The sequence below is a fragment of the Bos indicus x Bos taurus genome, chromosome 9 (genome assembly GCF_003369695.1).
Source record: "Bos indicus x Bos taurus breed Angus x Brahman F1 hybrid chromosome 9, Bos_hybrid_MaternalHap_v2.0, whole genome shotgun sequence".
NCBI classification, from domain to species: Eukaryota; Metazoa; Chordata; class Mammalia; order Artiodactyla; family Bovidae; genus Bos; species Bos indicus x Bos taurus.
The window spans coordinates 25600322-25618189 of NC_040084.1; the positions used below are offsets into that span (position 1 = coordinate 25600322).

The 17868-nt window shown below is 43.2% G+C and overlaps 1 protein-coding gene across 5 annotated transcripts in view; it reads right to left on the bottom strand.

The window, feature by feature from the left end:
* Positions 1-17868, bottom strand: part of NCOA7 (nuclear receptor coactivator 7) — a 161732-nt gene that overhangs the window by 135470 nt on the left and 8394 nt on the right. The gene's annotated exons all lie outside the window — the stretch shown is intronic.

A 17868-nucleotide genomic window follows, 5' to 3' on the forward strand; every position in this document is an offset into this window, starting at 1 on the left:
TATGGTTGCCTCTACCTCACTGTCTCACCCATGCAACTCTCACCTCTGCTTCGCAGGAGTAACCTGGTTAAAACCTATAATAAGAGGTTGCCTCCAGATCAGTCTTCCTTAAATACCACTCTCATTATGCCATCCCCCTGCTGAAAAATTCCTAAAGTCTACTTACTGCCTGGTACACTAATCTAAATTTTCTGCATAGCATTCGCCTTTCCTAAAATCTTGCCTTTTCACCCCGAATGAGTCTCAAAGTAAAAAAAAAAATTTCATCAATCAAAATTATTTACTAATTTATATCAACTCCATAAATAATTTATTTCACAATCCCTATTACAGGGAAGGTACTGTGATAAATGAGTCAAATGAATGAGTGAAACTCACTCAGTTGTGTCCAATTCTTTGCGACCCCATGGACTGTAGCCCACCAGGTTCCTCCATCCATGGGATTCTTCAGACAAGAATACTGGAGTGGTTTGCCATTTCCTTCTCCAGGGGAGTCTTCTTGACCCAGGAATCGAACCCAGGTCTCCTGCACTGCAGGCAGATTCTTTACCGTCTGAGCCACCAGGGAAGTCGCATAAGACATGAGCCTTGCCCTAATGGTGTTCACTGTCTTGCAAGGGAGACACTTAGGATTTCAGCTCTGTGGGATACACACAGCTGTGGAGAAAGCACAGAGCCTAGAGGAAGAACACTGAGCCTTCCACCCTACAGCAGGCCCCACACACACCAAGATCTGAAAGATGAGCATGGGTTCCTAGTTAAAGGACACGGCAAGCAGGTCTGGCTGAACAAAAGGGACATGGAGACACAGTCTCTCTCTGCTGCTCCAGGATCAAATGTGAAGCAGGAGAGTGGTGGGAGCTGAGGATGAAGACATGGACAGGATTAGGGTTGTGAAGACCTTTCATGTCATGCGAAGAGCTGGAACTTTATCCTCGCTGCCCACCCTGTGCTGCCTCCCCTTCCCGGCACCTCTGCCAGCACCATGTCACGAAGGGCTCAGGCTGACCCCACAGCCGCCCTCCTGACAGACATCGCCACAGGGAGGGAGGGCGTGTAATACCCACAGGTTACAGAGGATGGACTTCAGAGGGCTGACAAGAGGGTGAACAGACTCTGCTCGAAGATATCACAGTGGACTTCCGTAGCAGTCCAGTGGTTAAGAATCTGCCTGCCAAGGCAGGGGACACAGGATTGATCCCTGGTCTGGGAAGATTCCACTTGCTATAGGGCAACTAAGCGCGTGCGTCACGACTGTTGAAGCCTGAGCACCCTAGAACCTATGCTTTGCAACAAGAGTAGCCACCTCAGTAAGAAGCCCGCACGCAGCCATGAAGAGTAGCCCCTGCTTGCTTCAACTAGAGAAAGCCCACACACAGCAATGAAGACCCAGCACAGCCATAAATAAATTCTAAAGATGATAATAATACATGATTTTTTTAAAGAAGATATCACAGTCTAACTAGTTGAGAGAGGGCCCACACTTAGGCCAACAGTACTTACACAGAAAGAGGAGGCATGAGTTCAAGACATATTAAGGAGGCAAATGAGTCCAAATTTGGTGACGCACTCCATGAAGACAACATGGGACAGGAAGGAATGATGAACGCCTTCCAAGTTTCTGCCTCAGGGGCTGGATAGACTGTGATACCACAGATAAGATACGATCTACAGGAAAAGGGCAGGCACTTGGCGGGGCGCAGAAGCAGAAACAGATGAAAGATCAGTTTCGGGCACACTGCCTTTGAGTACCCACGGGACTGTTAGCTGGAGACATTCACCAGATGTTAGATTTCATAAAGCACAGGAGTGCAGAGAGGGCTAGAGAAAAAAGATTGAGAAATTAACAGCATATGGTTGCACTTGAGGAAAAGAAAAAACAACATGATGATAACACCCTGCACATAGGACAACTATGCACAAGGCCCCGTATGGTAACAGTGAAGGACACGGGCTCCACTCTGACTACTTTATCTCTGAATCCCTGAGGCAGGGCTGCCCTCAAGGGATTTGCCAACCAGTAAGAAATAAATGTGTGCCCCTGATTAGAATGGATAGTTAGTAACTTAGAGCTGTCCAAAAGAACACAAAGAATCCAGAAGACACAAAGTTCAACTCTGAGGTAACAAAGTACCCCTTTCAGGAGGCAGAGGATTTCAACAGGTAAAAAGGGAAAAGCTAAAGGATTTCAGAACGAGAGAACGGCCGAGCATGAAGTCTGGACATGAAAGGGCAGAGTGGCCAGGGCAGGGAAAGAAAACCACGTTTCCTTTCCATAAGTCACCACTTCAACCTTTTCCACACGTTCTCTCTTTTCATCCCTACACCACATTATGAGTTAGGCATCCTTATTTCCATTAAACTGAGGCTGAGAGATGCTAATTTCCCTAGTTCAACCCTCCCAGCCTTGGTGGAACAGAGATTTAGATCCAGTTTGGTGTACCTTCCATGCCTTTTGATAACCTGTGAGGCCAGAAAGCTTTGGAGATGAGTTAGGAAAAGTGGTCTGGAATCAGCAGCATCTAATGCCTTGGCATACGCTCCTTCAGGTTAAGACCAACGTACCTGACAAGCGGAGGGGCAGCAGGTCAGTGAGACCCCCAACAGGACGGCCTCAATGGAAAAGACCCTGATGCTGGGAGAGATTGATGACAGGAGGAAGAGGGCGACAGAGAATGAGATGGTTGGATGGCATCACCAACTCGATGGACCTGAGTTTGAGCAAACTCCAGGAGATGGTGATGGACAGGGAAGCCTGGCACGCTGCAGTCCATGGGGTCACAGAGTCAGACACGACTGAAGAGACTGAGCAACAACAAAGTGGAGTGGTGGGGGTGGAAGCCATGCCTTCACGAACTAGGACAGTACTCATTAGAAAATTTGAGGAGGAAAACAAAGAGGAAAAAGACAGTAGCCAAGTGACCAACTGTCATCACCTCCATTTCACAAGTGGCCTGAGCCCGCGGGGCTCCTTGCCAGCTCTGTACGTTCATCCTTACTGTTCTCCAGCCTTGAGGTTGTCTTGCTACACTTCGTCTTCCTCTGACCGGATCCAACACGAGATTCAGCCGTGCTTCCCTGACCACTTGTGTGCCCTTCTCTCTCTGCCTTATAAGTGTACTTCACGTGTCACTTATCACTTACTGCGAGGCACTTCATTCTACACCACGTGACAATGCCACTTCACTTAGCCTCCTCAGCCCCAAACAACCTAGGTTCCCTTTAGTCGAAAACCATCATGTTTCATACTCTGCTTGCTGCTGCTGCTGCTGCTGCTGCTGCTAAGTCACTTCAGTCGTGTCCGACTCTGTGCGACCCCATAGACGGCAGCCCACCAGGCTCCCCCGTCCCTGGGATTCTCCAGGCAAGAATACTGGAGTGGGTTGATACTCTGCTTACACTTCCCTAAATACTGAACACAGAACTAGGCAGAAAAACCACATAAAAGCTAAGCAAGGAATTAATCCAGTCCTGGGGATAAGATTAATGACATGGTAGACAGATATCAATCCAAGGATTCCTCCCAAAGTAACAGTTATTTGGGGACTTCCCTGGCGGTCCAGTGGTTAAGATTCTGTGCCTCCACTGCAGGGGGCATGGGTTCAATCCCTGCTTGGTTTGGCATATATATATATATATATATATATGTAATTATTATTTGGAAATGGGGATACTCCAGAAAGAATTAGAACCCTGGCTCTCTGCCCTGCCCTGGGTCAGGTGGTTTATTTTAAAGTTTCGCTTCTGCATGCCATCATATGTGATGATCTCAATTTATTAGATTTCCCCTCATGAATAAAGATGAAGTCATAACCACCTAATTGGAAAATTTTTATATTGCAAGCTGAGCCAGAAACTAATATTTGGTTCTAGTGGGAAAATATTGACAAAAATAAACACAAGGGAAAAAAAAAAAAAGATTAAATGATCCAAGAACTGACATCTGGTGCTGCTGTGTCTGTTTAGAACTAGTGGAGTTCTTTTTCCATTTTCTATTCAACAGATAAAAAAAATATCCAAATCTTTGGTTTCTTTTAAATTTCTGGGAACTGATATATTTCTTAAACCAGATGGATGCAGCCCTTTCAGGTCTGGACACACCAACAGATTAACCAGGAAGAGATCAGCAAAGGATGCTATAAAAATGATTTGCACAGAGCACCACCCGGCAGCCTTCATGCTTCACTGAAGAACCAGAGCTCCTTAAATCAATCTTTAATGGGAACTACATTCTCCATTATAAGTGGCTATAATGGGCTTCTTAAAAGCCCCTCTTCCATTTAATGTTGACTTTCTCCTCACATCAATAAACCCTAGACTCATCCAAACACTGAATTACAAGAGTCTCCTGCATTCAGGGTGCATTACAGACCAAGAAGAATGCTATGAGGGAGTACAAGATGTATCTTCCACCTAAATATTTCTTTTTGTGATCTTAAATCAGTATAGTCAATTTAAATTTAGTTCATTATTTTTTTAAAATGGCATATACAAAACCCTTACCCCATAAGAGCTGTGTTAAAGACAAAGTATTTTCTGTATCACCAACAAATGTTTGATGCTCCCCTCTAATGTGATGCCACTTAGAAGGAACTTAAGGACAGAGCTATCAGACTCCCTAACTCCATCGAACCAGTGTGGACCCACACAGCCCAGCGTGGCTTTCTGGCTTCCCATCGAACACACTGCAGCTCCTTGCTCATTCAGGTATGACCAGTGGAGACTAGGAAAACACCAGAGCACACATAATGTCCATCAGCTGTTTTCCCAACAACATGTTTCCTATTATACAAATGAAATAATGACAACACCACCCTGTAAGCCTTGGCCACATAAGGAACAGGCCAAAATGTACCTTTCTACAAACATTTCCTCCTAGAAAATACTTATACTTATGCTGAAATATGACAGGAATTCAATCTTTCTCAAAGCTCTACTGTCATCTAAACACAGAAAGGGTATTCAGAAATATAGGTGTTAAACAAAGGTCAGAAACTTGAATACTCTAAAAAGAAATCTGGGAAGAAATACATAGAAATAGAACAAAAGCATGCTGCAAACATGGGAGGGAAACATCTAGGGGATGATGTTCCCAGATAAACAAATGTGTATCATAGAAATAAAACAGAACTTAATAGCAACAAAGAACTACAGAGTTATACTTGAATCAAGGTGATGATCAAGGACAGGCTAGAGGTCTGCCACTTGAATGGGACAAAGCCAATGGATGGCAAAATGGAGACCTCATCAACTCCTATTCCATTGTTTTTTGTCAAGGGAACTGAAATTAGACGTGAAAAGAATTAAACAAGTGTGGTTATCAGTGCTCTCTTACCCAAAATAAGTACAGAGATTTCATCAAATCTCCTTGATACTCTAAAGAAAGATCCACCTCTGGGCTTGACAGTCACTTTTTAAGTTCCCTCTAGGAGGAGAATGTGCAAATAAGATTTCTAAAGCATCACTAGCAGGGTCAGGAATTGCTAAATATGTGGAAAAGGCCAAAAGCTTAACAAGATGCAAATAGATTTTAATTTTCAACAAAAGTTATCAAAAAAGTATTCAACAAAACATCATTCGAATCCCCAGCAAAACTTTAGATGTGATAATTAAAGGCAGCTTGGGAAGGACTTACAAGAGGAGGCAGTGAACCCTGAGATCCACGATGTTCACAGAAAATCAACCGTTCAGCAGAACAACAGCAACAAGCAAGCAGATCCCTTTCTGAAGCATCTCCCAGGGAGACACAAAGAGGACAGCATTCACAGGCAGCCAGCTCAGGTGAAACAGGCAACTGACATCCATCAGGTGGTAAGGCAAACGGCAAGCAGTCTGATATTGGTGGTACAAGGAACCACGCAGCACAGAGGGGAAGCAACTACTCTGCCAGGGAGGGAAGGGGAGTCTGGGAAATGCCATAGATGATGCCAGAGCCAGACTGTGAGGGAGGAACAGAGAGTTTGATGATGAATGCAAAAGCAGTTGGTCTCATTAGGCCGAATGAGGATGTACAAGCCATTGGCAGGGAATGCGTGGTGCTCAAGGAGGCCTGGTGGTCTGGTATGGTGGGCATGTAGGGCTGGTAGAGAGAAGGAAGTTCAAGAACGGGGCATAGCCAAACTGTACCGACCTAAGTTCCCTCTTGTACACAGTTACTACTCTAGTGCAACAAGGAAATGAGGCAAACATAGTGTAACTGTACTTGTAAGGCACTTGGTAAGTTTCTCTTGATCTGCTTATGAATAAGATGGATGATGTGGCCTAGACGTGAATGAATGCCCCCAGGATTGGACTGATTACAGAAAGCACTGAGTCACTATACCAAGCGGTATGTGCTCACCACCCGACTGGCCTCTATCTGGAGCTGGGAGCAGACTTCCAACTTCAACCTAAAGGGAGAATGTTAACAGCTTAATGCAGTGTTCTTTCTTAAGCCTTGTCCTCATTAATACATTTACCAATGATGTGAATGAAAATATGTGCTTAATAGACTTTTGAAGAGATAAATAACATCTTGGATAACAGCATTTCAATTCAGACAGATGTCAGCTGTCTGTAGATCAACTCAGGGTTCTACATCTGGGAGAGGTAGAACCTAGCGTTAGCACAAATGAATAGGACAGGCATATATCATGTTTGGGGTGACAGTAAGATTCACATACCCAGTGGTGTGGTTCCAGTGCTTCACAACACCTCCCCCCACCCACCTAGGCCAAAAAATAGAAATAAAAAACCAATGCAGTCAACCCAGAATGAAAAAGACTATGATGGTCTGTCCTACCCTTTTTGAGGGTTATAATATATCATGACTATTGCATTTAGCTCTGGATCTCCTCATACAGGAGAAATAGAAGGAAACTGGAACAAATAGAATGATTAAATAACCTAAAACTAAACTTTAAGCTGTGCTGTGGGCTTACTTGCTCAGTTATGTCCGACTCTTTGTGACCCCATGGACTGTAGCCCACCAGGCTCCTCTGTCCATGGGGATTCTCTAGGCAAGAATACTGGAGTGGGTTGCCATGCCCTTCTCCAGGGGATTTTCCCAACCCAGGGATAGAACCCAGGTCTCCCTCATTGCAGGCAGATTCTTGACCATCTGAGCCACCAAATTTTAAGAATATTAGTCAAAGGAGCTGGTCGGGTTTAGCATGGAAAGAGTTGAGAGGAAAGGATATGAAAGAGAAGTTGTCAGGAAAGGAATTTTCCAGGCAAGAATATTGGAGCAGGTTGCCATTTCCTCTTCAGGGGATCTTCCTGACCCAGAGATTGAACCAGAATCTCCTGCATCTCCTGCATTGGCAGGTGGGTTCTTTACCACTGAGCCACCTGGGAAGCCCTAGAGGAAAGGACAGTTACTTTCAAATATCTCAAGGATCTTATCTAGTAGAGGATTTAGGCTTGTACCAACAGACCCTCAAGGGTCTACCTAGAACCAGGCACTGGGTATTGAGAGAGAGATGTCTTGGCTCAACATAAGGGCTTGATGCAAAGAGCTGCCTCCAGAGAGAGCAGCTTCCTAATCTCCAGAGATGACAGCACAAGCTGGACCACTTTAGGGGGTGGCTGTGGACTGGTACATTTCAATTCTACCAAACTTCAACACCCCTCACCTAATAAATACAGCTGACCTTTGAACAACAGGGGTTTGAACTTCGTGAGTCCACCTACATTCAGATTTTTTCAGTAAATATACTATAGTATCACATGATCTGAAAATACGAAAGAATGGCATGTACAAAGGGCCCACTGAAAGTTACACACATTTTTTTTAAACTACCTGGAGGGTCACCACCCCTACTCTCACAGTTTCCAATGGTCAATTGTATATAAGTATTTTATAACATGCCCTTTGTATAATGCTGAGATGAAGTTGATAAACAATATAACCCATTTAACACAATTTTATGAAGGTGATGTAATGCCTTAAAGGAAAGCAACTGATCACAGGTAGTTCAATATCTATATTCCCAGGTTTCAAAAATCAATATAATGCCAAAAGACAAGTACCTTATAATAGGTAAGTCATAAGTGAATAATTTATAATCATAAAGTAAATTCTCAAGCAGAAGTTCATTAGAAGACACAACAAATGCTCAGATGCTTATACCACCACAAGTTTAGCTATAGGTGAAATGAGATCAGAAATAATTTCATAGAGGGAGGGGGCATATGTATGTCTATGGCTGATTCATGCTGATGTATGGCAGAAGCCAACACATGGATAGACTAATATTTTTAATTACATTTTTATCAAAAATTTTTCATGTCAAAAATTCCTTCAAAGCCGAGATTTTACAAACTTCACACACCTGAGTAGTTCTGTCTTCAAGGTTCTCTGTGCTTTACCTGACTAAGCCCTCTGACTCATGTTAAGGCAGCACAGCACCTTTAAAGGGGCTTCCCAGGTGGCACGAGTGGTCGAGAACCCTCTGTTGATGCAGGAGACCTAAGTGATGCAGGTTGGATCTCTAGGTCAGGAAGACCCCCTGGAGGAGGGCATGGCAACCCACTCTAGCATTCTTGCTTAGAAAATCTCATGAAAGAGGAGTGTGACAGGTTACTGACCATAAGGTCAGCGAAGAGTCAGACACGACTAAAGCGACTTAGCAGGCAGGCACCTTTGAAGCTGGACAGACCCCATTGGGATCCAGACTCCAGCATTTCCAAGGTATAGGGCCTTGAGCAAGTTACTCGATTTCTCTAGCTTCCAGTTTCCTTATCTGTGAAAGGGTTGGTCTAGAAATGAAACATGTCCAAGAGGTGTTTATCGAGTCTAGCATCCCATGGAACAGAAAATTCCCTCCAACTGAGATTTCAACAAGCCCAAATGTTCCTGTGTTCATGAAAATTACACCTATCTTCATCAGCGCCTGCAGAGTTAGATTCAAATTTGCCCCTAAACAAACATGTTAGATCATGAATTAACTCAAGCCAGGCAGCCTAGGAGAATGTAGAGATGAGAGCAGGCAGCAACAGTCAAAACATTTACCAAACATTAACCATATGCACCAGATTTTTTTGTTCAATGCTATCATACACACAGTTTAATCTTTATGACTCTACGAGAGTTCATTTTCTCAATCCTTTTTAGATAAAGAATCTGAAGTTCAGAAAGGTTAAAATGTTTATTCCAGGTCAAACAGCCATAAGAGTTGGAGCCAGAATGATCAGCTTTGTCTGACACTAAACTCAGAACCATTCATAATGGATCTCTAACTCAAGGCTGTAACACTACACAGAATTTTCACATCAGTTGCCTGGTTCTTCCTGGCAGTTGGTTCTACCCACCATTAAAAAGAAGAAGAGGGTGAACACCAGCATTCTTGTCCTTCGTCCTTTAGGACATTGATTCTGAACCACGTTCAAGTTAGGCATTGCTATTCATTAATAAAGCACTGCACTAAACACGTTCACCCACTTAATAAACATTTACGGCTTTTAAAAAGCTAACTGGAATGCACATTCCCTTACTTCATTAAATTAAGTGAAACACCTCTTAAATATTAAGGACTGAAGTAATGATATAACTCACTACGCCGGAAATATATCCCTTAGCCGTTGGCATAGTCTTTGTTTCTGTTGTTATGAAAAGTAATTGTCTGCCAATCCAATTATTTCTCCACTGAAATTAGTGAACACACAGCATCAGGATTTAAAAATGGAATTTTGATCTTTTAAAAAAATTTCCTTATGGATTTTAAGTTACAAAAGTCCCTTTTTTCTTCCCCTAGGGACTAAGACTGATGATTCTTTTTAGAACTAAAAGTTATGATTTTATAAAACTTCTACCAGAGGTCTTTAATATATCGCATGCATTTTCTCATTAATACTTAAAAAGATATAACTATTTAGTCTTAAACAGTTTTCTATCTGTACACAAACACAAATTAAATGGGCAAAATATACAGAAAGTCATGTAAAAAGTTATTGGAGACAATGAAAACAGAACAGAGTCTGTTCTGCTGGTTTCATGTCTCAACCAGAAAACTTCCTCTTTCTCACCATCAGTCACTATTTATTGGGTGTCTGCTCCAGGCATATGAGTGTCCAAAACCCACAAAAGTTGAAAAAAAAAATCTGATGCCTGCAATGTCACGAGGTGATTTCCAGGGACACCCCCTATTGTTGCTCCAGCACTGGAAGATCACTTCAGATCATCTCTAAGGTGAGTCCCAAGGTGGCAGGCTCCAAACGGCAGCAACAAACACATAGGTGAGGGACTTCCCTGGTGGTCAAGAACCTGCCTTGCGACGCAGAGGATGTGGGTTCCACCCCTGGTCAGAGAACTGGGATCCCACACGCTGCAGAGCAACTCAGCCTGCGTGCCCCAACTAGAGAGTCAACTCAGCCTGGGTGCCACGATTAGAGAGTCCATGCTCGGCAACAAAGGATTCTGTATGTCCAACTAAGGCCCGACACAGCCAAATAAATAAATAAATATTATTTTTTAAAAAATGACACAGGACGAAAAATTTGTCTTCAATTACTTCTGGCATTCATTTTAATATTAGACAGACCCACTACTAAAATCCTAGGATCTCTGGCCTATTTGCTTTTTTTTTTTTTTGTAGTTATCTTTCTAGCCCTGGCCCAAAAGGAATTTTTAAAAAAGAAAAGAAAAAAAAAAAAATTCCAGAGTCTTCTGGAGTCTCTATCTACTAGTATAGAATTCAAGCCTACTCCCCAAAGAGTAGGCCTGCCTATTCCCCAAAGAGTAGGCACCAATATCATTCACTGCATCACTACGTTTGCTCACAGCAAATGCCATCACTACTGCAAGGGTCCTGGTCTTGCATCATGCCCCAACTCCTTGAATTTTAGGACAGGAATAAGCATGGGCAGTGGTTACTACTTCTATTTCTTCTTCTTCTTATTATTATTATTAATATTATCAGGTGGGAGCTATCTGTTAGATGAATCTGAATCAGGACTAACTGATGCAAACAAAACCAATAAAATTTGACAGATGGAAGATGTAATAAATGGAATGCCTTTACAAAGAACATATAGGCTGTAAGCACTAGTTTTCAAGAATTAAATCTGAGTGTCTTTTGAAACAATCAAGAGACATAATGCTCACTTTACCAGGTTAATTGCCATTCCACTAAGGAAAAGCCACATGCCTCTTTGTTTTCATGTGGACGGTATTGGCAATTGAATACCATCTTCAAAATACACTGGCATACACTCATACATGTGAAAATGCCAAATAAAAAATAACTGATTTATAACTTTTTAATATGCTTTCAGTATATTTACATACAAGTAAGCAAAGACTCTGACGCTGGGAGGGATTGGGGGCAGGAGGAGAAGGGGACGACAGAGGATGAGATGGCTGGATGACATCACTGACTCGATGGACGTGAGTCTGAGTGAACTCTGGGAGTTCGTGATGGACAGGGAGGCCTGGTGTGCTGTGATTCATGGGGTCGCAAAGAGTTGGACATGACTGAGCAACTGAACTGAACTGAAACATACAACATAAATGTACAAGTCGCAATAAACAATTTACACTTACTCCAAAATTGTACCTTGTCACATACTGACAAGCCTTCTATTCAATGAGTAAGCATTTATAAAGAACCTGTTTTATGCCTACCACTGGACTATATATCTGAAACCTATGCATATAAAGAGGACTCAATACACTAAGAAAACTTTAACATTTTTAACAAGGAAATAAAACTGACATAAATAAAATAATCAGAAAAAAAGGGGTATGATTAAAAAGCCGTGCCAAATAAAACTTGTTTCACACAGAGAAGTAGCAACCAAAAGAAAAGGGCCAGGTCACAGGGGCCAGTGTTCCCAGGGAGGTGTGTAAAGTGAGACATGACCAAAATAACCATTCATGGTGGTAGTTCAACAGTGCTACACAATGGACAGTCATGTGTGTAATCCAGAAAGAGCTGTATCCTTAATGAAAAAGTGCTCTATCAGAGCATGTTCAAGAAGACCGAAATTCCACCTTCCTCTCAGATACATGGGACAAAGATGGAGAGAAGCCTGTATTGCTTTGGTTAGCATAGTACAAAATGTGGTAAAAACACAAACATCCCTTCAGGAAGAGGGCAGGATGAAAAGTGTCTTCAGGGCAGGAAATCTGCCCAACCTAAAGTCAGACCACCATTGGGAGGTACTGTGACCTCTTCTTCAAGAAAAGATTTATGCATATAATGAAGTGAAGCCGCTCAGTCGTGTCCAACTCTTTGTGACCCCATGGACTGTAGCCTACCAGGCTCCTCCGTCCATGGGATTCTCCAGGCAAGAATACTGGAGTGGGTTGCCCTTTCCTTCTCCAGGGTATCTTCCCGACCCGGGGATTGAACCCAGGTCTCCCACAGTGCAGGCAGACCCTTTAACCTCTGAGCCACCAGGGAATATAGTAGTCAATACTAATTTTCCAAGAGATCTGGTTAAGAAACCAAGTCTATAGTTTAAGTATGCTTTCCTTTAAAGGTTTATTCAGTTGTTTGATATAAAAATTCTTGAAGAATTCCAAAGAAAAAGGGCTCTTCGGCCATTTGGCCAGACTGGATTGTTGTCCTCGAGTATGTATTCCTTCCTTGTAACAGAATTACAGACGCACACCCTCCACGATGCCACTGAGTGGTGCTCTGCACTAGCATACAGAGCATGCTGCTCTAAGCCAGTTGGCCATGTGGCTTGGCTTAATCAACAGACTGAGGACAAACAGTGTACCCATTTCAACATAAGGCTCTAAGAGGCCTGCAAGTTTCTGCTCTCTATCAGAAAAGTACGTCCCGGGTAGTAGCTTTTCCTTCTTCCACACGGGTCCCAGGATGAAGACCTATGGAACAGACCTGAATTCCTGCCTCAGCTTTGGAGCCCAGCCCAGCCCTTCTGGACCCAGTCAACGGTTGCCAACCTGTGGACTCACGAATGTGAAATAAACATTTGTGGTTCTAAGACACTAAGCTTTGGATGGTGTTGCTGCTGCTAAGTCACTTCAGTCATGTCCAACTCTGTGTGACCCCATAGACTGCAGCTCACCAGGCTTCCCTGTCCCTGGGACTCTCCAGGGAGGAACACTGGAGTGGGTTGCCATTTCCTTCTCCAATGCATGAAAGTGAAAAGTGAAAGTGAAGTCGCTGAGTCGTGTCCGATCCTTAGCGACCCCATGGACTGCAGCCTACCAGGCTCCTCTGTCCATGGGATTTTCCAGGCAAGAGTACTGGAGTGGGGTGCCATTGCCTTCTCCGTTGGATGGTGTTAGGTAGTAGTTATCCGGCTTCCTTGGTGGCTCAGATGGTAAACAATCTGCGTGCAATGCAGGAGACCTGGGTTCAGTCCCTGGGTCAGGAGGATCCCCTGGAGAAGGGAATGGCTACCCACTCCAGTATTCTTGCCTGGAGAATCCCACGGACAGAGGAGCCTAATGGGCTACAGTCCGTGGGGTCACAAAGAGTAGGACACAACTGAGTGACTAACACTTTCACATGCAGTATAGTATCACAACAAAAACAAAATCAACACACCTTTAGAAGTATCCTGATCCACAAATTACTTTGTGGATTTTTACCAAGAAGATCAAAGCCACATAGTACGTATTACTATCCATACGCATAATTCTACCAAGGTCAGGAATACCAAAGCCGAGACAAAAGCAGTCAATTAACAAAAACAGCCAAGAAAGCATCCCTTCCTTCCATTTCTCATTTATCCCATAACCCATGTGCATGGCTATGCAAGTTTAACTATAAGAAGACATCACTTAACACCAAGCGAGACTTATGTACATCTTGGTACATCCATCTATCTGTGTGTGTTAGTCGCTCAGTCACGTCCAACTCTTTGCAACCCCATGGACTGTAGCCCCCCAGGCTCCTCTGTCCATGGGATTCTCCAGGCAAGAACACTGGAGTGGGTAGCCATTTTCTTCTCCAGGGGATCTTCCCAACTCAGGGATCGAACCAGGGTCTCCCACACTGCAGGCAGATTCTTTACCACCTGAGCTACCAGGGAAGTCCAAAAGTGAGTGTATCATGTCTGACTCTTTGTGACCCCAGGGACTACAGCCTTCCCCCCGCCTCAGGCTCCTCTGTCCATGGAATTTGATATTATTTATCATTAGGGGTTGAACTGCATCACTGCACACCCCACAATCCCCCCAAATACAGTGAAGTTGTATCCACTGTATTCCAGGATATGACCTTATTTGGAAAGAGGTCATTGCAGATACTTTCAGTTGAGATGAGATCTTATCGGAGTACTCCGGGCCTCTAATGACTGGCATCTGTATAAGAAGATAGCCATATGAAGATCAAGACACACAAGGAGACCACCACATGAAAACAGAGCAGAGGTTAGAGTTAGGCAGCGATAAGCCAAGGAATGCTAAAGGCAGCCAGCGAATCACCAGAAGCCAGAAGCAGCAAGAAAGGATCCCTTTACAGGTTTCAGAGAGATCGCAGCCCTGACAACACCCTGATTTTAGAGTTCTACCTTCCAGAATTGTGAAACAATGAATTCCTGTTGTTTTAGGCTACCCAGTTTTTGGTACTTGTTAGAGCAGCCCTGGAGAAGGTAATGGCAACCCACTCCAGTACTCTTGCCTGGAAAATCCCATGGACGGAGGAGCCTGGTAGGCTGTAGTCCATGGGTCACTAAGAGTCGGACACGACTGAGCAACTTCACTTTCTCTTTTCACTTTCAGGCATTGGAGAAGGAAACGGCGACCCACTCCAGTGTTCTTGCCTGGAGAATCCCAGGGACGGGGGAGCCTGGTGGGCTGCCATATATGGGGTCGAGCAGAGTCGGACATGACTGAAGTGACTTAGCAGCAGCAGCAGCAAAGCAGCCCTAGGAAACCAATTCACTTGTCTTAAATCTTACATACTATAACTATTCCAAAAGGATACTGCATCAAAAATATGACTTCCCCATCATGTCTATTCTGCTACTTTCTCTTATACTTTAAAGGAAATCTGCACATGCAGTTGAGAGCATTGGTAAATATTATTTTGAATATTAGAGGAGAAAGCTCACACAGTTAACATTTGTACCCAGGAGGTAATTCAAGTACACTTTATTGAGTAGTGGACTAAGAACTCACCTAATTATCAAGGAAAATCCTTAACAAAAAAGGAGCTTTGAAATCTTCGGAGAATGTAGCATCACCATGTATTATGGCGCTCTTACCGTACTTCAGCAATTTTAGTCTAACAAACTCATGCTGCTAGCTTTCTTACACACACTTATGCTATCCTGTACCATTTTCTAATGAATGGCACCTCTTGCCCACATTTTCAGTCAGACCGTAAGCTCTCAAAAGGTAGGGAGTGTGTGGTATTTTACACACATGAGCAAGAACTAGAAAGATGGGCAAAATGAAGATGGAACAGAAAACTCATTAAGTCATTGCCTAAGAATGTTATCAACACAACAAAAACCAGTCTTCTTGTGTTCCATCTGTGTGCATGTGGACAACATTTTGCTAGAAACCTGAAGGGCATGGAGTATTATAAAACACAACCCCTTATCAGCTTAGGGGTTTCCTTGTAGCCCTCAGGGCTTTCCTTGTGGTTCAGACAGTAAAGAATCTGAAAGTGTTAGTTGCTCAGTCGTGTTCAACTCTTTGTGATCCCATGGAAAGTAGCCCACCAAGTTCCTCTAGCACTTTCACTTTGCTTTATAGCTTAGTTCTACGGTAAGCTGATAAATGTGGAAGTATTAACCGCTCAGTCATGTCCGATTCTTTGCGACCCCATGGGCTGTAGCCTACCAGGCTCCTCTGTCCATGGAATTCTCCAGGCAAGAATACTGGCTGCTGCTGCTGCTAAGTCACTTCAGTCGTGTCCGACTCTGTGTGACCCCATAAACAGCAGCCCACCAGGCTCCCCCGTCCCTGGGATTCTCCAGGCAAGAACACTGGAGTGGGTTGCCATTTCCTTCTCCAATGCCTGAAAGTGAAAAGTGAAAGTGAAGTCGCTCAGTCATGCCCGACTTCTAGCGACCCCTTGGACTGCAGCCTACCAGGCTCCTCCGTCCATGGGATTTTCCAGGCAAGAGTACTGGAGTGGGGTGCCATCGCCTTTTCCGAAGAATACTGGAGTGGGAAGCTATTCTCTTCTCCAGGGGATCTTCCAGAGCCAGGAATCAAACCTAGGTCTCCTGCATTGCAAGCAGGTTCTTTACTGCTAAGTCACTGGGGTGAGCTATAAGCTATAAAGCAAATCTGTATTTAATTTGTAGTACAAATCATTAAGCGCAGAAAGAAAATGAAATTAGGGGTAGAGTAGATGTCCTAGAAAGTGTTGATGGAATTAAGTATCAACCTGGTACAGAATACTGGCTTTCAAGAAAGAAATGTATGAGGAAATTCAGATACAGCTGGCAGTCAAAAGCCTGAAGGCAAGAATTACATGGTTGTCAGGGTTACTGAGAAGCCTTCTGATCCTACTAACTTGCTGAATGTATGCAAGTGGGGCTAGGGAGATAAGGCTGGGTGCCCAAAATGTGGAGATAATATAATGCCAGGATACAATGCCATCACTGCCTAAGCATTCTCTGGCTTAAGTTTCCATGAGAAAGCCACCACCATGAATATCTCATAAATCATTTCACTAGGTCTACTTATTCTTGAAGAACTAGCCTTGAGGCTGATCTATACATAAAACAAGCAAGCAAGCTAAATGCAAGAAAATATCAAGCAGATGGCATGTGGGTGAACATGTGGAGGAAGTGAAATATTAGCAGCTTTGAAAAGAGGAAGAGAAAGTAAAATATGTCAAAATGAATATGCATTTTATAAAGAAAACTCAAGAATATAAGTCCTATGATATATTAATTTCAATTATTTCTAGCAATATCATTATAATACTTATGATAAATAAATGTGAAATATTTCACAAATAAAATGTGTAAATGGAAATGCTATATACCATTACTGGGGACAAAAGTCTGAATGTTTTGTCACTTCCGTCTTTTCTGCTATGCAACTGCATTTATGAAGCAAATTAGGGTCTTTTTGTATATACAGTTTGGTATGCTATGCTAAGTCACTTCAGTCGTGTCCGACTCTGTGCGACCCCACAGACGGCAGCCCACCAGGCTCCCCCATCCCTGGGATTCTCCAGGCAAGAGTACTGGAATGGGGTGCCACTGCCTTCTCTGACAGTTTGGTATACTGTCTCTTAAAAAAACTCCAATTTTTACAATATCAACCTTGCTAATGAACTAATACTTATATAGTTGCTTATTCTGTGACAGAATTTCAAGTACTTTATATATATTAACTTATTAGCTAATTCTCAATACAATGTGAGAGGTGGATGCTATTATTATCTTCATTTCACAGATGAGAAAATCAAAGAGAAATTAACTTGCCTAAGTTCACCTACCTGATAAACGGTGAAAAAGAACTTTAAGCCAGGAAACTGGCTCCAGCATCCTCACTCTTAACCCATCTACCATACCACTTGCCTCCCAGAGACAATGTGCTTATCATTGAAACTAAGCTTCATCTCTGATTTTTTTAAGGATGTACTCAGAACAGAATCATGGCAATCCATTCCAGTATTCTTGCCTGGAAAATCCCATGAACAGAGGAGCCTGGTGGGCTAAGGTCCATAGCGTCGCAGAGTCGGACACGACTTAGCGAGTAACATCAACAGAACAGAATCACAGGGGCCAAGGGAGCCTATGAGCTGAACTGCTCTCCATCAAAGGCATAATACCCCCATCTAACCTCTTACCTGTGGAAAGGGAAATGACCCAACCTCATCATTGTTACGGACTTCTACAATCTAATTACAATCTGCATTTCTTTGATGCAATGAAGGTGAATATTTTTTCATGTTTTGGCCATTTGTAGTTCCTGTTTTGTGAGCTTTCTATTCCCAC